This window comes from Varanus komodoensis, unplaced genomic scaffold (genome assembly GCF_004798865.1).
Source record: "Varanus komodoensis strain SLA01 unplaced genomic scaffold, ASM479886v1 scaffold29_3, whole genome shotgun sequence".
Lineage (NCBI taxonomy): Eukaryota > Metazoa > Chordata > Lepidosauria > Squamata > Varanidae > Varanus > Varanus komodoensis.
The window spans coordinates 476,406-497,550 of record NW_025335760.1 but is presented as its reverse complement, the minus strand read 5'-3'; the positions used below and the strand labels follow the sequence as shown (position 1 = coordinate 497,550).

Genomic DNA, 21,145 nt, shown 5'->3' with positions numbered 1-21,145 from the left:
CAAGCCGAGCAGCAGCATCACAACCAGCGCGGACAAAGTACACACGCATCAGACTCGACACACAAGCAGCCCGCATGCACCGTTTTAATGATTTTGCCGCTGACCTGCTACGCTCGACAGGGCGATTCAAATCCACGTGGACCAAACATAAAATTTTCAAAAGTTACTTTTAAAACTTGGAAAATCTGTCAAAAAAAGGTGCCAGAACTCTGCTCCGGTGCGTTCTATGACAAAAAAAGCACTGCGATTACCAGTCCCCCAAACTGTGTGTTTTTTGGAGGGGGTTGTTCATGGCTGACCCACCGTGCTTTGCCAGCATGGCTAGGATCACTCAGCACAATAAACTTTACGTGCAGTTGTGAACCCTAAGGCTGCTCTCCTGTGGCATCCACCACGCTCTGTGCAGAGGGAAACACAACTGAGGAGGGTTATAAGGCAGACTGCCAGGACGGAAGGGGACGCAGGTTGCCCCAAGTGAAGGAGCTCAGACTTGCAGCAGGCAGTCTCAAAAGCAACACGACAACCTTCAGAGGAAAAATCGACGGAGTCGTGAACAAAGCAAATATTACAATGAATAAATTTTGCCACTGGCACATTTCTACTGGCTTTCTTTACACCCCTGTATGCACAGACAGGCCTGGTATGCTAACCTGAATCCCATGGAAAATAAATAAAATATACATTCAACATGGAACCTACGTTAATATCTGGTCTTATCCGACTGCTAATTAACCATTGCAGATGGATGCATCCTTATGCTACTGATGAGCAACTCGTTATTTGAAGGTATTTTTGCCCAAGGCCACCCATGACACGTGAAGAATTTGAATCTAAGCTTCCCCCATACAGATCTATCCTACTCTGTACTATACCAGAGTGGTTCATTAACAGTACTTGAATTTGAATTTTGTTATTTTAAAAAATGAGGTGTTCTTCGGTTATGAAGACAGAGGCAATTCGTTACAGTTTAATACTTGCCACGGCGACAATTTGAGGTTAGCAGCATTTGGATATCTGAGATTGCTGCCTGCTGGAAAATTCAGCTGGCAATGTTCCCAAAGCGCTAGGAATGCTTCCTCGAGGGAGATGCTGCACATGACTCAGGACTGTGATATCATTGTATCTCAGCTCTGGCTTATCTTGCTTTGGAGGATGTTTCAAGCACCCTAGACTGAAAATGTGCACAAGAAAAGGCAAGCCTATTTTCAGATTTCCTGAACAAGTGTGCAAAAGCAGCCACACAGGTAAGCTGGTTTACAAGCAGGGATTCTTACTCATCAGGAAAAAGGTTATGCCAATAAAGTTTTAAACAGCTACGCACATTTGATTCATATAGTTTATCTGGCAGTAGTTACAAACCAAGAGTTAATCACAACCAATCAGAAACCTCGCTAACTACCAATTAACTGCCACCTTCTGAGGTTTGTGGGCGCTTAGCCACGCGTCAACTTTATGAACTCCCTTTTCCACCTGGCCACAATTTGAGATTTAGCATGATCAACAAGGAGAATGCAAAAGAGAACATCTTGACCAGTAAGAAAGGCAAGTCCGGGACCAGCAGAAACAGCCGTGCTATCCTTCCTTCCCTTCAAAGATATTTTATGGGCACAATATTGTCAACAATTATTGTGAGCCGCCCCGAGGCTTCGGAGAACGGGCAGCATAGAAGCTTACTAAATAAATAAATAAACCCAGAACGTAGCAAGCCAAATTTATCTTTCTGTTAAGGTCAAAATGATCTCTATCTTTCCTTTCATCAGGAAGATAATATCCACCTGAACAGGTGGGCTCTGTTTAAGGGGATCACCACCAGTGAAAACTGTTAAGTTGTTGATACATCAACCAAGGTCTCAATACAAAAGTAGATTTTACTTAAATTAAGAAGCAATAAGAAATTGTGTCAGTCATGTAGGTTTTGTGTCATGTTAAACATGTTTAAATACCCTTGCAGTGTTTTTTAAAATTCAGATAAAAACTGATACTGTGGTATTAAAATTCGGAAAAGAAAGAAAGAAAAACCCAGCATCTAGATGACATTGCTAGTTTTCATAGTTATAACATGCCTGTTGTCAGAGAATGTGGACTTTGAATCTGCAGTCAGTATAAGTTATTCTTTGCTTTGATGGCTGAATAATGCAGTTTAACTAGTTCTTCAGTTGGATGAATTACAGAAGACAAAAGATTGCTGTAAGTTTGAAAATGCTATTGTGCACTTGAACTAGAAAAAGAAACCTGGGGCATTTGATCCTAACTGCATTCAACTTTTCTAAGAGGCCGTTTTTAGAAAAATTAGCTGAGTCACCAGATTAAGTATTTGCAACGCTACAGCAAAGTGGGAAAGAGGAAGCTGACACAAACTAGAAATTCAAGGCTGCTCTAAATCGAAGGTCACTTGAAAAGTTTATCCTAGTTGAGTGCAGTTATAACTCAGAGGTTTTCTACCAACCCCAAACACCCTTCACCAGGGCTTCTGCAAGAGGAATCTTCTGAAGAGCTGGGATTTTTTTTTTTTTTTTTTTTGTATTAACAAAAGGAAAAGTCATAAGCCACTAGATTTTCGGTCTTGGAAAAAAAATCTGTTTTTGTCTCTACAATTCACCCTATCATTTAAAAGGTGGTTTACAGCCTACAAAGCTCAGAGCAAAAGCAGCCTTTTTCATGCTATTTATCTGATTTGGGTGATGCAAAGGTCCACAGTTTAAACCAGGGTAAATTTAAACTTATGGCCAATTTCATCTCAATGGGCCCCTTCCCATAGACTTCATCTCCCCCACACACCACCAAAATAGTACAAAACAGAATTAAAACGATGTCTAGAACAGCTACAGAACACTAAAAGGGCACAAAAGGCTGTTCCAGGCCCTTTTATTAAAAGATTAAGCAATTCTGGTGGGCAGCACAGGTCACATGCAGCACATGGATCATGCCCCCCCCCCCCATGATTAAACAAACCACATGTGGCTGTGAACAAACAGGCGCGAGCATGCATGCTGGCTCCCAACCAGGCAGCACCACTGCACTAAATGGTGGACGGAACCAGGCCGCCGCCAGGGTTGCCCCCTTGAACTCTGGCATGTTCAGAGACCGCTTTCTTGACACCCGTTTCCTCACCCCGGCCAGCACCAGAGGTTGCGCCCCAGGGACTCTGAGCCTCAGGACCTCTGGAGTGTTCTGCAGCTGAAGGGCAAGCTCTGGGATAAGCCTCGCCAGCAGCATCTCTCGACTTGAATCCCCTCGACCGGAATACCGGTGCATTGTGCAGAACAGAACCTTAGAGCTGCTGCTATAAACCAGGCCCATCATGTGCCACCCTTGCAACAAAGCCCTTCCTCCCCATTCCCGATGGAAGATGTGAAGGTACTCAGCAAAAAGCCTGTGGGCGCGTAATTCACAGATGCAGCTGCTGCAACACACGGGGGCTTACGCAAGTAGTAAATTGAAAAAAAAACATCTTAACATGGAAACAAGTTCGTGTGATAATCCTGCCGGTCCCAGTACAAAGACTAAAGTGCAATTTCCAGCCTGCATAGAGTGAGTCACAGAGGGAGTAAATTGTAACCCAACACATGGAGGTAGAGCAGTCAGATTGCACAACCTATCAGATGCGGTTTTGATAGGTTATACCCTCAGAAGCGGCAAGGAATGGCTTTAGGCAAGATCAACGGAAGCCAGTTAGCTGGCAGACGGAGTCTGGAGAATCCCAGCAGCCGGCTCCATCCTATGCCTCCAGTACTAAACTGCTTCAGCTCCTGGGAAGTGCCTGAAACGAGTCAGCCGCAACAGAAAACTCCACGGATCAGCAGGGAAAGGACTGAGGTGGCCGGTACTGGAAAGCCCAGGAGGCAAAGGGAAGCACCCACGGGCCTGGGAAGGGCAGCAGGGAGCTTCCCCAGCAGGAGAAAAGAGGTGGGATTCAACGTCATTCAACAACGCAGCGGAATGACACATGCAACCGATTGACGATACAGCTAAACAAGGGCAAGCAAGAGCCAGGATCTGGCACACTGCCACATAAACAGCCCTTATTGAGTACGGTGTTTCAAAGAAATAAACCTTTCTAGATACTGAACTTCTGTGCCACTGAAACTTTAATCACAAATATGCTTCCTGGGCATCTGGTGAACTATTTAAGTGCGCTTAATGAAATCCTGCGGCTTTGGGACATCCCGATGCATTGCTATTCTTCTCCTTGGACTTGGCCGCAGTATTTCAAAAATGAAACTATAAACATTTAAGACTGTGTCAGCAAGTTTCGTACCAAGTAAACACTTAAAATCAGAAACAAACAAAAATTACGAGCAATAAAGATAAGTTTCCCAGCAGTTAATAGCCACATGACTAGAATAGTTCCACTTCATTCCACGCTCACTCAACGCGCTCCAAAATTACTGTTTTCTCCTGCTGCCTAAATATTGCCGTTCTTGTTGCTTTTTCCATCGCAACCCTGCAAAAATTTACCTTCGAGGCAGTGCACCCTTTGCTGGGGAACTGGGCAGGAAGGGCCTTGCTTGTGTGATTCTGTGAGCAGAGGGCTGGCCACTGCGTGAGCAGACCCTGGACTAGACAGACTCCTGGCTTGAAAGTTTCTCCAAGTCCTGGTAAATACTGATAGCACTTGTGTACTTTTATATGTGCTTGTGCCTAACCCCTGCACAACTGCTTTGTGAGAGTTACGATGTGTAAAGCGGGCTATATAGGCACTGAATGAATGAATGAATGAATATCATTCAGTCCTTCCATGGCCGAACTGAGAGGCGGGGGCACCGCTTGACACTGGTCCACTCCATCTGGGAGGCGGTTCTGCCACGGCATCGCCCAAGAATCCATTTTACCCCTCAAGCTATTTAGCATCTACATGAAAGTGCCTGAAGATGCCGGAGGAAGTCTTCTCAGCTTTACTCTCCTTTTCATTTAATCCAGGTGAGGTAGCAGATGTCCTGAACAAGTTGTGAGTGGGGCAATGAACAAATGAGGGCTGTGGTCTTCTGGGACAGGGACAAACTGCAAAAGCTGAGAAGCCACTGAATGACTGGAGGAAATGGCTGGGGACAAGGGACGGGAGCACGGCCTTCTGGGGCTCCCCGGAGGGTCAGGCTTGGCCTTTGGGCCTCTCGATCAGCATTCCGGAAAAATTCTCCCTCGATCTGTATGAAACACACATTATATTACAATGTGTTGCCCAATCCAGGATACCTGTTTACAAAAAATGTTTTTCATCTATCAGACGGTATCTGCAACAGAACCTTCCAGTATTTCAACAGTTGTTCTTAATATTGTTATGCACAGAAATCTGAAACGGCAATTGTGTGTGCCATCACAGCTGTATTTATTTCTTCACTATATTTGTATCTCCCCCACCATCACTGACATGCAGCTTACAAATCAAAAATACAACATGCACGAAGAAACAAACAAGAAGGTAAGGGACAGCCTCTCGACAGCAAATGCTCCTAGGAAGAAAAACAGGGAACACTAGCGTGAAAAGCTAGTTAGCTAAGCAGTGGCACAAAACTGGAGCCAAACTAGTTAGTCTGCCATTAAATACAAGAAACACAGCATTATACTACCATGTTTTATTGGTGGAAACAAGAAATGTTCCATTGCTGCAAGTAGCCCATGACTGAATTATCTTGGTTTGCTCGATACCATTCTTGTGCAAAATTAAACACATCCCAACGGAGTGCTTTCCTTACAACAGACCACAAATTAACTTAATTTCAGGGGTGTGCAATGCTGCAAACATTCTGTCATGCTTTCAGAATGACACGCTGCTCAAAATCGCTTTTCATAAAGCCGGCTCCAGGTGACCCTGCAGCACAGTGGCGCAAGAGGTGCTGCTTCAGCTGGCTGAATATACTGTAGGTGCAACAATGGGAAAGGATTTCCTCGTGGAGTCGTAAATTTTCTCACTGCACCACAGTGGCTCAAGTGTAGAAAATCTCTGAAATGGGTCATTTGTATTTTTGGAAAGGCTGGTTTAAGCTTTTAACCATCTGGATCTGAAACATTTAATCTCAGGCAACAGATGGGCTATTCTTAAACAAAGGGTGTACATGAGTTTTCAGGCCAGGCACATCAACCACAGAGTCATCCCACATCTAGAACCCTTTGGAAATTTACCAGTATGAGGAGAAAAACTAAACATGTACGCAATTCACATTGGCACTACTGTCTGCACGACCCCCATTTTTTGCTCTTAAATGGGGGGGGGGATTATGGAGCAACAAGTATCATCCTCAGCAGACAGAACCCACACCGCTGGCTAAGTAAAGGTCCACTATGAAGGGGAGCCATCTTAAATAAATAAATAAATAAATCTTTGATGTGCTTTTAGCATAATGGTTCATTCTGCAATCTTTAGAATGCTGGCAAGAACTCGTGGAAACCAAATGAATGCTCTAGCTTAAGTAAATCTATTGCAAAACTTAAGTTAACAAAGTTATGACACATTAATAGCCTGCTTTTTCCCGTCTCTAAAGCCGGCTGGGGGTAGGGAAGGTTAACTCACAATCAGTAGAAGAATGTGCTTCTCTGGCTTAGGCTGAAACAAAGGTTTCTGCTCTCGGCTCTTGTGCCCGAGTCCTCCTCCAGCTGTCCTTACCATGCTATGGGGCTCTACTGCGACATCAAATGCCTACTCCAGAGGTCCTCCTGGTTTTGAAAGCAGCCTTCCAAATTAACTCAAGGGCTGTAAGTGGGAGGGGCTGACTCTGAAAAATCCCAGTGCATGCACTAAATCTATCATACAGCTCTTTAAATTCCACCTAGGAAGTCCGCTACTTATGTGACTGGTATCAAGAGAAAGGGTAGGGGGGTTGTTACTACTTTTAAAGCACTTGCATCATGTCATTTAAGCGGCAAAATGTTTTCCTTTCTAAAGAAAGCTCCACTTTTACCCAGCTCCCATTGACTGAAATAGATTTGTGCAAGCAACATTTCTGCTAACTCAGGATGCATGCAACCCACTCGGTGCTCAAACAACTCTGCAAGGCACTAAGGCGCAAGATTCATGCGTATGTGCAGTTTACCAATACACTGCGCATGACGGCTGCACAAACGCCCCTTTGCTTTCCTGAGTCCAGAGCTGTCTCCAACAAGAGCTGATACTATGTCAGTTCATACAAAAGAATGGAATACTGTCAACTCAACTGAGTCATTCAAAATAATATCCCTTTTTCCAGGAGAAAGACAAAACAAATCTTGCTTCTCGACAAGAGCAAAGTTTCCAAGTAGTACTTGACAAGATACATTTCTCTTGACATGCATAACCAAGACCATGAAAATCTGAAGCACACAGGAATCCTAGCCTCCTGATTTGAGTCCTCAGTTTTGGACATACTTCCACACCTAAACACATGGCCAAAATTGGGATCAGAAAGTCTTACACACATTTTAAAGAAGCAAGCACGTCGGATCAACCCTTTCACCTCCGGCTTTTAAGAATGAGACTCTGCATACCTAATGGGAAGTTTATTTAATATAACTTAGAAAATAAACATGAAACATACGAAACGCTGAGGAGAAGTAGCAGCACAGCTAAGAATTTACAAGAACTTTTCAAAATGCAATATACAGGAACCTTATTACCCCACAAATTTAACTTTAAAAAGTGATCTGCCTAATAGGGCCATGAGCTCAAATCTATTCACCTTGTTCTGAGGATAGAGGGTCAATTAATAAATACACACTTATTGCCATAAAAATGAAGGATCACTGCAAACGGACGAGAGGCTGGTAGCGTACACTCCAGTTTGGATCCACATTATTCATTCCTTTGCACTCTTTAACCATCTTGCTACACTAAAAATGCCCCATGTTTTCCCATCTTTTCTATACATGTCCAGCCAAAGTGGAATATGGGATATTATACTTGTACCTGTTAATTATAAGTGTGGACGTTAGGGATTCTACATATGAAGCCCAGAAGGCAGAACAGAATGACAAATATCTGTACCTACCAATATTAGGTACAGGTCATTAGGATGAGCAATTTAATAAACAAGAAATTCTCCATTCCCAAACGGCAACATGCTTCGGGCTACGAAAATATCTAAAAATTCAACCAGGCCATGCCTTCACCATAATTGTGAGATAAATCTATTTTTGATAATTAAAGAGCTATTTTTACTAACAAGGCTTTTCAAGTCTTTCTGTATCACCAAAGAAGAATGTTAAGAATTCCCAGTGTACAGCTTAGATGTATCTGCATGCCAATTAAGATGCAAAGGGAATACACAGCAACTTCTGTAGTTCGTTATCACCCTGCACCCTTCCAGTCTTTTCACTCTGGTTAACCACTCAATAGTGCAAGGCACGGCTACTGTGTAACGTCCATTCATTTTAAACTGTGCCCTACAGGAACAAGCCTCCCCCTGCTGCATGATTTACAAGTCATACAGCCTTTTTGTAATCTATATATTTGGTTAGCACTGTTACTGTTCAGAAAGCTATAAACAAGGTCTTTCTTCTGTTTTGTGTATTAGGAAAAACTAACCGAGCATAGCCTATCAAATCAAGCACATCAGTCACTAGCAGAGGAAAGACCCGTTTTCTCGTCACATTTCAAGCAGCAAACTAAACAGTAAGGGCCTGGTTGTGACATTATACCTCGTAGTAACCCCAAACAAACTCTTAGGGAAGCAGAACTGGGCTTTAAATGTGCAAGAATTAGGCAACTAATCCGAGGCATTCTATGGCTTTCTTAAGTACTCCTATCGCTGCGGCATCAGAGCGGCATCAGAGCCCTCCGAAGCATCTAACAGCTCAGATGGTGAAAGTCTTGGAGGGAAGCCAAGCCGACTGGACTCTCTTCCCAGCTGGGTCATTAAATCCAACGAATGGGGGTGGGGAAGACCCAGGCTCTAGTTAAAACCGTATCTCAGGGCATTATATCGTTTACCTTCCTTACATCCAGAGGTATCTTGAAAGGTCAAACATGTTTTCAAAAGAAGCAGGTAAAGCCACCGTTGAAATACCAGCTGGAGGCTTTTGCAGCCATAAACAGTCGGCTAATACCTAGCATTTAGTCTCCAAAATGAGACAGTTGCTATAAATTTAGCAACTGAAGTAAAAAAGAAACGGAGCGGCCCGTTGGGGGAATGCTACCTGCACAAGCCACAGCGAAATGAATACATGCTGCAGGTCAGAGGAACTCGCGCTTTCGTTCCATTTCGTATGGACATACAATCGCGATGTTCCCAGAGGAATGAGAACCAAATCCACTAACAACTTGACTAACGAGAGTCTGACATTTTCCTAGAGTCAAGAATCCTATTGTTATCCCCTATTAGTGGAACTAGCATGAAATTTAGGACAAATGACACACCTACCAACTCACTGCAGGAAGGATCCCATGAAGGTGCCAGCATGTCCAAGCCCAGAGAAATACGACAAACCATTTCAGCCTTTCATCTTTTACCAAAAAGATGCTAAGATGGCTTCCTAGGATAGCCCTCCCCAAAATGGCTGAGGATGTTTCAAGCCCAACATACATGCGAGGGTACCAGGTTGGGAGATGGCTGTTCTCTGTGGCTTATAAAAGTAACTCAATGTTTGCCTTTGGAGTCACAAAATGATCCGACTTATAATGGGTTGCCATCCTCGTTCTGCTTCAGGGTGGCTTCCTCAGAGTGGTTTAACGACACGCAGGCCACCCTAAGGAATCCTGGCTTGTGGCGGCTTGCCATGACATGCAAACTCGGCAGCGTGGCATTTGCACAGCTGGGCAAAGGGCTACGACAGGAAACACCAGGACGCCCTTCACGGTCTTGCTGGTGCCATCTCCCACCTGCGTCACCATCCACCCCTCCTCCGTGACACTTACTAGAAACAACACTTGTCGCCTTAGCCCTCCATTTCAGCCCCTCCCAGGATGACGAGACCTTCCTTTTTTCAATTCCAGAGATTCATGGAAATAGGATTTTTCACCTACGAGAAGGCTTTCACAAATTTAACTTTATTTTATTTAACTTTTGTGGAGAACTGGATAAATGCATAGTAACTCCTCTGCACTGGTGAATTTGTGCAAATCGCTGTGGAGGCTTAAAAAAACAACTATAAAGAAGCCTCCAGTCAAGAGTGCATTTGTGCTCATTAGCAGAGTAGGCTTTGGGGCAGTGCAGCCTATGGGATATGAGCTGGCGGCGCTAAGGGGGAAATGAACACAGCAACAACAAAACCCCCATAGAATATTTTCATTGTGGCTTGTCTGATAGCCCAAGTAGAGCTTCTCAGAGGGACAATGCCAGAGGGGGAACATGGGGCGAAGGGGGGGCTAGTTCCACCCCTACTCCTGCCTGTGGATCAAACGCCTACCACCACTGTGCTGCTGAATTCAGTGGTGTAGTGGACAAATGAAACTTAAAAATTAGCTAACCAAGATAATTTGCTGTTTCCAAGATGCTGCAGCAGTTTATTGATGAAACTAAACCTCCCTAGTGCTTTAGTTGAAACTGAGGTGAACATACAGGGCCAAAGGCTACATATCGCCCATTCCTGCGCTAATAAACTCACTTTCTGCCCCAAATTGTTAAGAAAGGGGCACCGGATTCTTTGCCAGTCCCCATCTAGCCTTGGGTACCACCTTGGGTTTTATAAAAATCTGAAAGGCTTCCAAATCTGATAGCATCATTAAGGGTCCAAATGTGTGAATCTCTCCAGATATAAGACGGTAATAAAATTATAGCAAAACGCATGAAAAGTTACGTATCTAAGGTTTCTGTGCATCACAGTAAATTTAAAATCTGCAGATTTATCAGAAGTGAAGGATCAAGAAAAAATGGCAATTTTTTAAAAAAGAACGGCTATTCTATCATCCCAGTTTTGAAGTTCATCTAGGCTATTTTCCACTGCAAATTATTAAGCACAGAGACTATTTAATTTAGTCAAGATATTGGCTGGTCCGGCTTGCAGGCACTGGCTGTTAAAACCTGAAAGCTGCTACTCTAGTGGCCTGTTGGTTCACCTCATTGTAATGCACTCCCTACCATCGCTGCCCCAGCGGATTTGAGGAAGATGACTATGTCATGGTCAAAGGAGCACACCAAAAGCTTCTAAAATGGAACAGAGTTATGGAGCTCCATTAAGAGTGAATGCAACAGTGTTTTATTCCCGAACCACTGCTCTGTAAGACTTAACCCTGCGGATGGATGTGAAGACCCCTTCAGTACGCCTCATTTATAGTAGCCAGAGTGTGTCGTTTTTAAAAGACACACAGGCATCTGATGCAAATCTGGAACCAGGAGTGAGAATGGCCAGAAGGGCCTGGAAGTGGCGCGACAAATTAGTGTTACCCGAGCTTCCAATGCATTCACCCAAACGTTTACCTGGGCTACTGTAAAACAGTAATTGATGAGCTAAACAGGAGTAATGTGGTTCTAAATCAAAAGCTCCCTGACAGCAAGGCCAGATTTTCAAAAATGCCTCTATCCCAAGCTGAAGTACTAAAAGAAAGTACAAGTAGCAGGCACCCATTCAATGCGACGAATTTAACCAAATTAATATGCAAGCCACTGAACACACTATTACTCTAGAAGTACACAGCAACAAAAGAAAAAACCTGCAATTTAAGTAGGATACAGCACTTAGAAGGAGTCAAGGATAAAATGATGCAAATTTTTGTCGTAAAATATTAGTGACTAAAATTCATTTAAAAGATGAAACGGGGCAACAGCAAGACCACCCACTGGTATCATATTTCATCCATTTAAATAAATCCACATAAATTATTAGCTGGCGAAATGGATTACGAAGCCTGCTGGAGGGTAGTGAGGGAGGGAGGGAAGGAGGGAGGGATCGCAACCTTTGGCTTCTGGGTGGACAGCGGACCATCCTCACTGGAGGGGCCTCGCAGCCCCCCGCTTTTCTCTGCTCTGCAGCACACCAGCAGGGAACAGAGCGTGGTCCCACTCCGCTGCCAGCCAGCTCCCCTACCGCCTGGAATCCGACGAATCTGCCTGTGCCACCTAACGCCCTCCAGTCCGGAGCGCGAATACGAGGCTGTCCTCTTTCCCCTAAATCTGCCCTATGTTGTCTCACACAACCTTTTTTCTTTTTTTTCCCTTTTACTTTTCTTTACTTCTTTTCTTTTATAACGTTTCTTTTATAACTTCTTTTATATCTTTTATATTTTTTATTTTATATTATTAATTTTATATTGTTATTTTTGTATTGTATTGTATTGTATTTTATTGTGTTGTAAGCCGCCCCGAGGCTTCGGCAAGGGGCGGCATAGAAATGTTCTAATAATAATAATAACAACAACAACAACAACAACAACCTGCATCACGTCTCTGCCTAATTTCTAATGCACGTCTCCTACACGTTATGGAATCAAGGCACGGAAGTAGGAAATGCACAGCGATGTTTCAGTGTACGTGTTTGCTTTTCGTGTCTTGTATCCAAACCAAATGTTTTATTTATTTATTTGTTTATTTAAGAATTTCTATGCCGCCCCGTTCGCCGAAGCCTCGGGGCGGCTTACAAAACATCATTCGTGTTGGCATTCAGAATGTCAGGATACTGTTTGTCATGATTTCTCTCCTCTTGAAAGTGTAATATAGCCAAGTCACTCTCCGGGCATAAGGAAGGCTGGCTCTCAGGGGGCGAGACGCTCCCACTGCCGCGCTGGAGGCAAGCGTGACAGCAAGTTCTTGCCTTTCAATAGAAGTTCGGAGCCCCCACCCCCCGCGCACCCCCCCAACCCTAAACATTCTGCTTATATGGGATGCCACTGTGTCGGGACGATGCCCCCGAGGCTCAGCACAGATGCTGCAACTAGTCTGTTCCCTGTGTCTGGTGCCGCTCTGCTTTAAAATCAGGCTGCTAAAGTATCTGGGCATCAACTGGGTCACACCTGTCGCAGACAAGCAACCTTCTAGCCTCAACCAGGCTGGCCTTTGCCCAGCCCAGCACCAACAAAACTGGCTGTGATCGCTTTGAAAAGAGGATTCGGCAAGTCAGAGAGCAGCGAAATGCGAAGGAACCGTCATGCTCAGAAGCCGTGCGCCTCTGAACAGCGGGTGCCAGCAACAGCCCACACAAGAGCTCTTGCCTCCCTGCCCTGTCTGAACCGGGCCGTTCCGGAACCAGAACGCCAGGCTGCACGGGCCTTCTGGGCCCATCTTGCCAGGCCGTTCCTGTGTTCTTACCAAACAGCTGTTCTTTGAGACATACGTGTCTGCTGGGCAATGGTGCCATGCTTATTTCTCCGTCTGCCGGGTGATGTGCAAATACCTTATTTTATTAAATATATCCAAAACGCTATTTATATGTTTTTGCTAATGGAGGTCTGAAAAATAGCCAGGAATTTCAAGCTATTAAGTAAAGTAACCTAGCTTAATAGCTTCCCGTCACCCAGAAATAACCTCTGATATAACTCCAGTATTGAGACAATAACCCAGAAATAAGCTTGCACTGGAAGCTTAGCTCATTGGTTTGTAATAACAATGATCAGCAATGCATTGGGAGCACCTCTAGCTGCTGTAGAAATAACTGATGCTGACAATATATTGTTAGTGAACATATTCAACGTGGAAAGCCCCAGGTATTTTATCCGCAAACGACTAGAAAGAAAAAAACCCTGCAGGCTTTTCTTTTTAAAAATGCAATTATGCCCCTTGGAAGTAAAAATTGGGCCAGGGCCCTCTATCTGCCTCATTTCTTATCCATCTATTTCGCCACAATACCATCAATTTTTCTTTCATGCTCATTCAGGGCTAGAGACTAGGGTGGAAAAAAACGGGTGTGCGTGGATTTGTTTTTTCAAAAAACAATCAATTTTTATAATGACAGTTACACTGAAGTACTTAAAATATATGATTTGAAACTATGAATGCAATACAAATATATTACCTCCCATACTCCTACGTCCTGATACAACTGATGCTAGTCATGACAACTATCTCATTTAAGTCAGTATAGTCAACACTAAGTCCCAGGCTTCAGTGGGGACTTAGAACAACTTCAACTTGATTGTGAGCGAAGCTCCTTAAAATTGAACTCATGACTCTTAATGAAGCCCCTTAAGTTAAATCTATTTGTTCTCCAACCTGATGTCCACTGGATGTACTGTATTGTTTTTCTCGATTTCCCCAGCCAGCATGTCAAAATTATGAAGACAGTATAAATATATATTGCTAGGGATGATGGGAGTTGTATTCCAGCATATCCAGAAGACACCATGTTGGGAAAAGCTGGCTTACAGCCAGTATTCTATAAAATAGGGAAAAAATGTGACTTTTGTGGTTAAATATTATGTACAAGTCATATATTTTTCTTTAAATGATTAACATTTAGTGACGGTATTCCAAAGAGGGTAGATGCTTATTTTAGATGGCAAAATAGTAACAACACCGAATTAGCAGCCCTGCTTCTGGAATGTTCTGGGCACTTCATAGTCAATTAAATCATCTTGCTTCACTTCCTTTCCTGGACAGACTATACCACACAAAAATCCTTCATTTCACAATTACCCAAAGCTGAAATGAATTATGCAGCACAAAAGGGCACGTGTGCTGTATGACCAGAGAATTTAGTTGAAAACAGACATGTTTTAAGTAACAAACAATTTGTATACTTGTTCCAGAAATAAAAGACTTGGAAAGTTAGAAAATTGATTTAGATCAATTATTTAAATTAGCCTGATTTAAAAATCAATTCACCTCCAGAGACATATTTCTAAAAGTGAAGCACAGGATTCATGTAAATATGAACTTTACAGAAAACGTATCTTACCGCATCCCAGCACTTCAACTAAACTTAGTCTAGTATCAGCTTCATAAGCGCACTTTCTCCAGTACACCAGGCCCCAAACAAGCTGCATATGTTCAACCTTTCCATAAAGAGTGAAAACTTGCAGCTTTCTTTTAGTGACACAGCACTGCCACCAACTTGATAGTAATTAAAAAGCTTGCCCACTATTCTGAGATATTGCTGTTAATTCTAATAAAAGTATTCCATTATGGTAGATTTGCTATTTCCCCAAAATCCAAGATGTAAAAAAAAAAAGAATCTTAAAAGTACATCTGGTATACTTAAAAGAAGCACAGAAAACCTGCATATATATTTATAGTAGTAATTCTGTGCCTATCTACAAGGCTGATTGAAGAGTTTAAAGCTAGCATACTTCAGAGTAGAAGCAGGGTGGGAACCCGTGACCTGCCGGGTGGACCCCAGCTCCTATCACCCCTGACCATTTACCATGCTGGCTGGGACCAATGTGCGTCGAAGTCCAAAGCATCCAGCAGGCGCCAGCGGCCAAACTCTCAGGGGTAGTTTCTGCAAGGAGGCCCAGTGCTCATGACGGCGGGACAGGAGTCTGCCCCTTGTGCTGCTTATGCAGAGCTTGTCCGCAGCGCCTGCCCATCAACTCCGGGATTCCTAAAGAATTCAGCCAAATACCAGCCAGTTTGGCTGAGCACAACCAGTCGGTCCTATTCTTGCTGCCACTTATTCTGATACATTCCATTTACCATGCTGTAAATGAATTCTAACTGAAACACATTTAATTTTTACGTTGCAATAAACTATTCTGCCCACTGCAATGTGCACATGAGTTCTAAGGTCAAGATCAATACAGGCAGCGAGTGGCGTTCTCCCCTCGGTGCTCAACCTTTCTAACTAACTAGCGCCAAGTATTTTGCTTCTAGAGGTGCAACATACAACTCACAGCAGCCAACTCTCCACATTGCACTAAACCATGACAAGAACAGTGTGCAGAAGCAAAAAGGACCCTTGGGCACAGACACACGGACGCGTGTGGAACCTTCTACTTTCCTCCGCCACTCTCAACCGGCTTGTCATGTCATCTGCGATGGCTCACTGTAGTTAGCACAAACTATGGTCCTGGAACTGCCTTCCTGAAACTAACCAGAGTCGGTATTAACCGCAGTTCTGGGTTCACACACCACAACAAATTGTGGTTAAGTAAAAGAAGCAACGAAGCCTTCTGAGCATCTCCTCTTGGCTGCACAGGAACGGAACGGGAGAAAGCACAGGACCAAGGTTCGATGCGTCTTGTTAGATCAGACTCCACGAACCTGGTGCCTTGCAGATCTTTGCAACTAAACAATTCGCAATATTATTGCATTATTGGCTGTGCTAGCTAGGACTGATGTGAGCTGACCTCTAAAACCACGGAAGGGCACCCTTTTGGGAAGGCCTGTGTTAAACCATGCAAATATGGCCAGTGTTCCACAAACACACATCTAGTCACAAACATTCATGAATGCCATGACAAGCTTTAAGACTAGATTTGTCCTGCCTGTGTTTATGCATAGCTTGTGTGATACAAGGTAAGAGCAAACTGGTTTCTACTAAATCAGCAGTAAAAGAAGAAACCAGAATGTAGGAAGGAAGCAGAACATAGGAGCACATGGGGTGCCAAACTATGTTTTGTGTTCAGTCAACAGCAACCAACTTACTTGAAAACTCTACACACCAAGATTCAAAAACATTTGGGAACAGTAACAACAAACCTCTTGATTACACGTACAGTGACCAACTTGTCAGAAGGTACTTCTCTGTTCCAGTAACCAGCTCACTTGCACCATTCACCTTTTGAGTACTTAAAATATGCGATTTGGTGGCATCATTCCAGTTCCTAATACTTCCCAAATGTGTCTCCAGTATTGAACAAGTTGTATGCTTCTAATCCATCAATGCAGACTTTGCAAGTATTAAGTGAAGCACTTTTTTGCCTAACTGTAAACTCCTGTGCTTATAAAATAGATTAACTTTGTCTGTAACCACCAAAAAACAAAAGGAAAAGTTTCTGCATTATCTGTCATCCTGCAATGACTAGGCTATATTGGAATAAGAAAGTGAGCTACATAGTTTCATGATAAGCATGTAAGAAAGGAATTCACTTTCAACAAAAGGAAAGGTGGAGAGACTCTGAAAAAGCAGGATATTTCAGGCGATTACATTAAAATGGCTCAGGAGGACACTTAATGTTGAAAATATCCTACCATCCTTCAAAAATAAGAACTCAATAGCAGGATTACAGAGCACGTAAAAACCTCTCTGCTGCAGTAAATCTGTAACAGTTCTGTGGTTAAAATTAATAAATCAACAGGGCTAAAAACACTTGCCCAAAATTGTAAGTTTGTCCCAGAAACACAGCAGTTCAAACTATTCATTCAATTGCTGTTTGAGGACAAGGTCAAAATAACTCTGCAAGAAACATTTAGAATTGCAAGTATTTTTAAGGATGCTCAAAATGGCAATCCTAAAACACAATTATTGGTTGCATAAAAAAATCTACACTGTTTTCCAGGCAAAGACAGCTGGCATGTCAGTTATAAGAGGAAAATAATGTCTGGACTGATTGAGAGACAAAATCACACACTTTTAGATGACCCACAAAAATCAATTATTTGCATTATCCAGACCTGACTGAAGAAGATGCAGTAGCATTATGCCACAGATCTTTTCCCAGACAAATGTGAAACTTATCAATAGTGCACTGCATCCAACACTGCATTCTAAGCTACTGCTACAATTATTTGTTGAAACAATACATTGCTATCTATTCCCTTGGCTCAGCACATCCTGAGCACCTCAGGAAAAAAGCTGAAGGTCCTTGAGTCAAAACACCTCAGCAACAGGCATCCCTAACTGTCAGAAAGTGTTACCTCTTACGGATTCTTGAATCCATCAATACATGGAGAAAAGAAGTTGTACATATGACATTCGCTTTCAATTTCCTCCTTCAGTGTCTCATCTTCTACACCTCCAACAGATTCTACCAAGCCAGCGACCTAGCTTGGGAGCATGGGGGAAACCCACTGAGTGGAGCTGTCTATTGCATAAAAACAGAGGAAAACACACAAACATTGATCTCCAAGAATGTGAGTGGTGGTAAAAAGCCAGGCACACGGCTTGGATCCGTACTAGGTGAAGACAAGAGTATCTACTTACTGCCACATCCTGCTGCTGGCAAGATTTTTGGCCATCACTGCAGAGAGGGAACTTCAGTCCTCGCGGCCAGAATGCCTTGCAACTGAATGCTCAGATACAGAAGAATCTAAAAGGCCTTTCAGGATCAAATTAATTTCCTACTGAATGTAATTAACCAGAATTATAACCCCAAAAAGCTAATGGTAAGCATGCTCTGAGTGCTCGCTTTCTCCCAACACCATTTACAATTAAAACCTCATGACTTCCCCGCTGTTCATCATTATTTTGACTTGTGCCACAAAGGAACAATTGTTTTAGCTATCTGACACAGAATATACCTGGTGATCCAGAAGTTTACATACATGTATATGCCATATTTTGATTTAAAGTAATGCTTTCTTGAAGAACCAAATAGTGACTGAATTGAATTATCCTTTGCAAGACTTTCTCTGCACAATAATCTAAATGGTTGGATCCTGTTGCCAAGGTCAAAGAATCCAGTTGATTCTTCTTTGCACAAGACTAGGCAGAAATTTATAACTAGACTTTGGGCCTGTGCATAGTACGAACTAGAAAAGTGCACAAAATTATCAGAGACCTACACACAATGAAAGAGGAGTGCATGAACAAGGTCAGTGACCTGATCCCGGCACATGACACTAAACCATGGTTTACTGCCCTACATGGGGTTGTCTGACAAAAGATCGAATGGTTTTCTCCGTCCCTGGAGTGCTCGTTTCCCCTCTTCCTCACCAGCCCACCACCTGTACCAGCAAATGCTTTTGCTGCACTGTCATACCGTTATTTTTTATATCACTTTTGCCAGCCAAGTGTGCAACCTGATGAAAAAACCCATGTGAACTCCAACCCAGCATTTGGACTCCACGTGCAACAACCACCCAGAGCATGGCTTCCGCACGTAACTCATAGGTCAACTCATATCCTGGCTGTAGTTAGACGTGAACTAGGCTACACTTGGTTGGATTGCACTTAACAACTAATTAAACCACAGTGCAGGGCTCAAACATTATGACAACCCACAATTAAACCACCATCCACATTCTACTTGTATGCAGGGCTGTCATGACATGGGAACCAGGTTCCAGAGTTCACAACCCAGCAACAAACCATGGGTCCCCGTTCTGGGTTGTTCATGGTCAAACTATAGTTTGTTACTATAGTTATGCTCACACTACACTTCAACCAAGAATTCAATGGCTCATGCATTCGTACATAATAGGTTAGCATTATGCATGAACACAACCTGAGGATAACAGAGAACTTTCGGAAACACCCAAGAATGCATTTGTTCAACTAGCTGAAGATGAACGCTTACATTTTAGCCTCAGTTTCCCGTCCTGCTGTCAGGGTTACTGTTTAGCATACCCAGTATGCCAGGAAACATTTACTAATGCCTCGCGTTCTCAAAATAAAGTTCTGGCTTAGCTTTGAATCTTGGGCTAGAGTCTCTACAGTATAATTAATTACTACAGACAAAGATGAAGTCATTAATCTAGATGCTCATCACTAGTCATTTAGCTATGCCACATTCCAACTTTTTTCAGCACTGAAATAATTTTGGTGGAAGGATGCTTGCTTAGTGAAACTTCAACACAGAGGCTGGGTTAACAGCAAGAAAAATAAGCTGAAAAATGTGTTAAAGCGGAGAAACAATTTGAGATGTTCATCTATGTCTTCCTATAAGATGCTTAGGGAAGTCCAAAGTCTACACAGTAAGTAAGAGTGCCACCCTGACCCTTCCCTAAACCTGGAGCAGATAAGATGGTACACTCACACTTTATAGCCCATCACAAAGTCAGAAAATAAACTTTTCCCAGTGAAGCCACTTAATCACAATACATTCCAAAGAAAAAGGCCACTGCTGTCAAGTATCCCCACTCCTTCAGGAAAGCACAAAGGCCAGGAATTGCATGGACCTGAAGATAAATGCCTGGAAGGTTAAAACTGCTAAGAAATACAATACAGAAAAGAAAAGTGGAGAAATAACTTGGGAGCTTGAAAAAATAAAGAAAGGTTATGCGGAAAGTTTCAAAAGAGTTGATAATATTCCTTAAATTTCCCCATCCTTGTCTTTACATGTTTCTATAAATGAAAGAGTATTTTGACATAACTCCAGGTCCTCAAGCAACATCGGCACAGTCAGAAAGACAGGATATTTCTATTCCCAAGCGTTCTCCAGCACTCCCCATTCCACCTTCTCCTCCAGTACCACCATCTTCAAGAGACTTATTATCATCATCTGGATAAACTGTCAAAAAATAAAACACCAGATCAAGGGGAAATCGTTATTATCTTTCATAGCGTTAACTACCACACATGGCAAAAAAGGACGCTATCCTTTGGCTGAGAGATGTCACCGGAGAGCAACACACGAACAAACAGAGAAACACTGGAGAAGAAATCTCACCTCTCACACAATTCTACGACTCACGCATGCATGGATGGAGAGAGCGAGGAGCTGCTCTGAATGTGGTGGACTCCCTGCATCAAAACACTCCCATGCAGGGAAGATGGCAAAAGGAGAGTGGTCCTAATTTTGCCTCCACTCGCGTACAAGATGCGAGAGGCACGCATGGAGGGGCAACAACACTTGCACACCCACCGGGAGGGAAAAGGGCAGCCCCGTCCCCCCCCCGCACCCGCCCGCCAAGCCTCTGCGATGGATGGCGGGGGGCATGTGCCCACTCCCTCCGAGGGCAACTAGCACCGCTTTCCGGCCTCGTTAACGCATGACAGGGAGATCCACTCCTCCCCGAAGGCACGATCTCAGCAGAGCCAAATTCCTTCAAAATCAGGAGGAGGCATGTCCAGGGTCTGGAGAGCCGAGCCAGGGCAAGCGACGGGCCCCATCGCCCACCTCGGCGCTTCCCGGAGGGAGAGCCGCCCCGCGGCTGGCGGCGTCCCGCGAGGGGATGCGGGCCGGCAGCCCCCTCCCGCGCCTGCGAGGGCAAAGCCCCCCCCGAACCCAGATGCCCCGGGCAGCGGGGCAGCCCCGGCCCCGGGCGCCCTGCCCTCCCCCAGACGGCCTCCCGCCAGGTTTCCCTGGGCGGGCCCCTTCGGGGGACGGGCTCTGGCCCCCCACCACGCGCGCGCGCGCAGGGCGTGCGCCGGGCATCCCGGGCCCCTTCCCCGACCCGGGCCGCCCACCCGCCTCCCGCGCGGCTGCAGCGCGGCCCGGCCTCCGAGGGCCGAGCGCCCGGTGCCCACCTCGCGCGCCCGGCGGGCG

General features: G+C 44.1%; 1 protein-coding gene across 4 annotated transcripts in view; it reads right to left on the bottom strand.

Moving 5' to 3' along the window:
* ARHGAP35 (Rho GTPase activating protein 35) overlaps positions 1-20,452 on the bottom strand; it is a 58,429-nt gene extending 37,977 nt beyond the window's left edge. The window contains exons 1-2 of one of the 4 annotated variants that reach the window (XM_044435406.1): positions 17,920-20,452; positions 17,634-17,800 (exon numbers count right to left, since the gene is read on the bottom strand). The gene's annotated coding sequence lies outside the window, so the exon portion shown is untranslated. Of the gene's footprint in view, positions 1-6,508; positions 11,691-17,633 lie in introns of those variants that run through there. The other 3 variants (XM_044435404.1, XM_044435405.1, XM_044435407.1) reach the window with 3 other exon arrangements.
* Between the last annotated feature and the right edge of the window lie 693 nt (positions 20,453-21,145).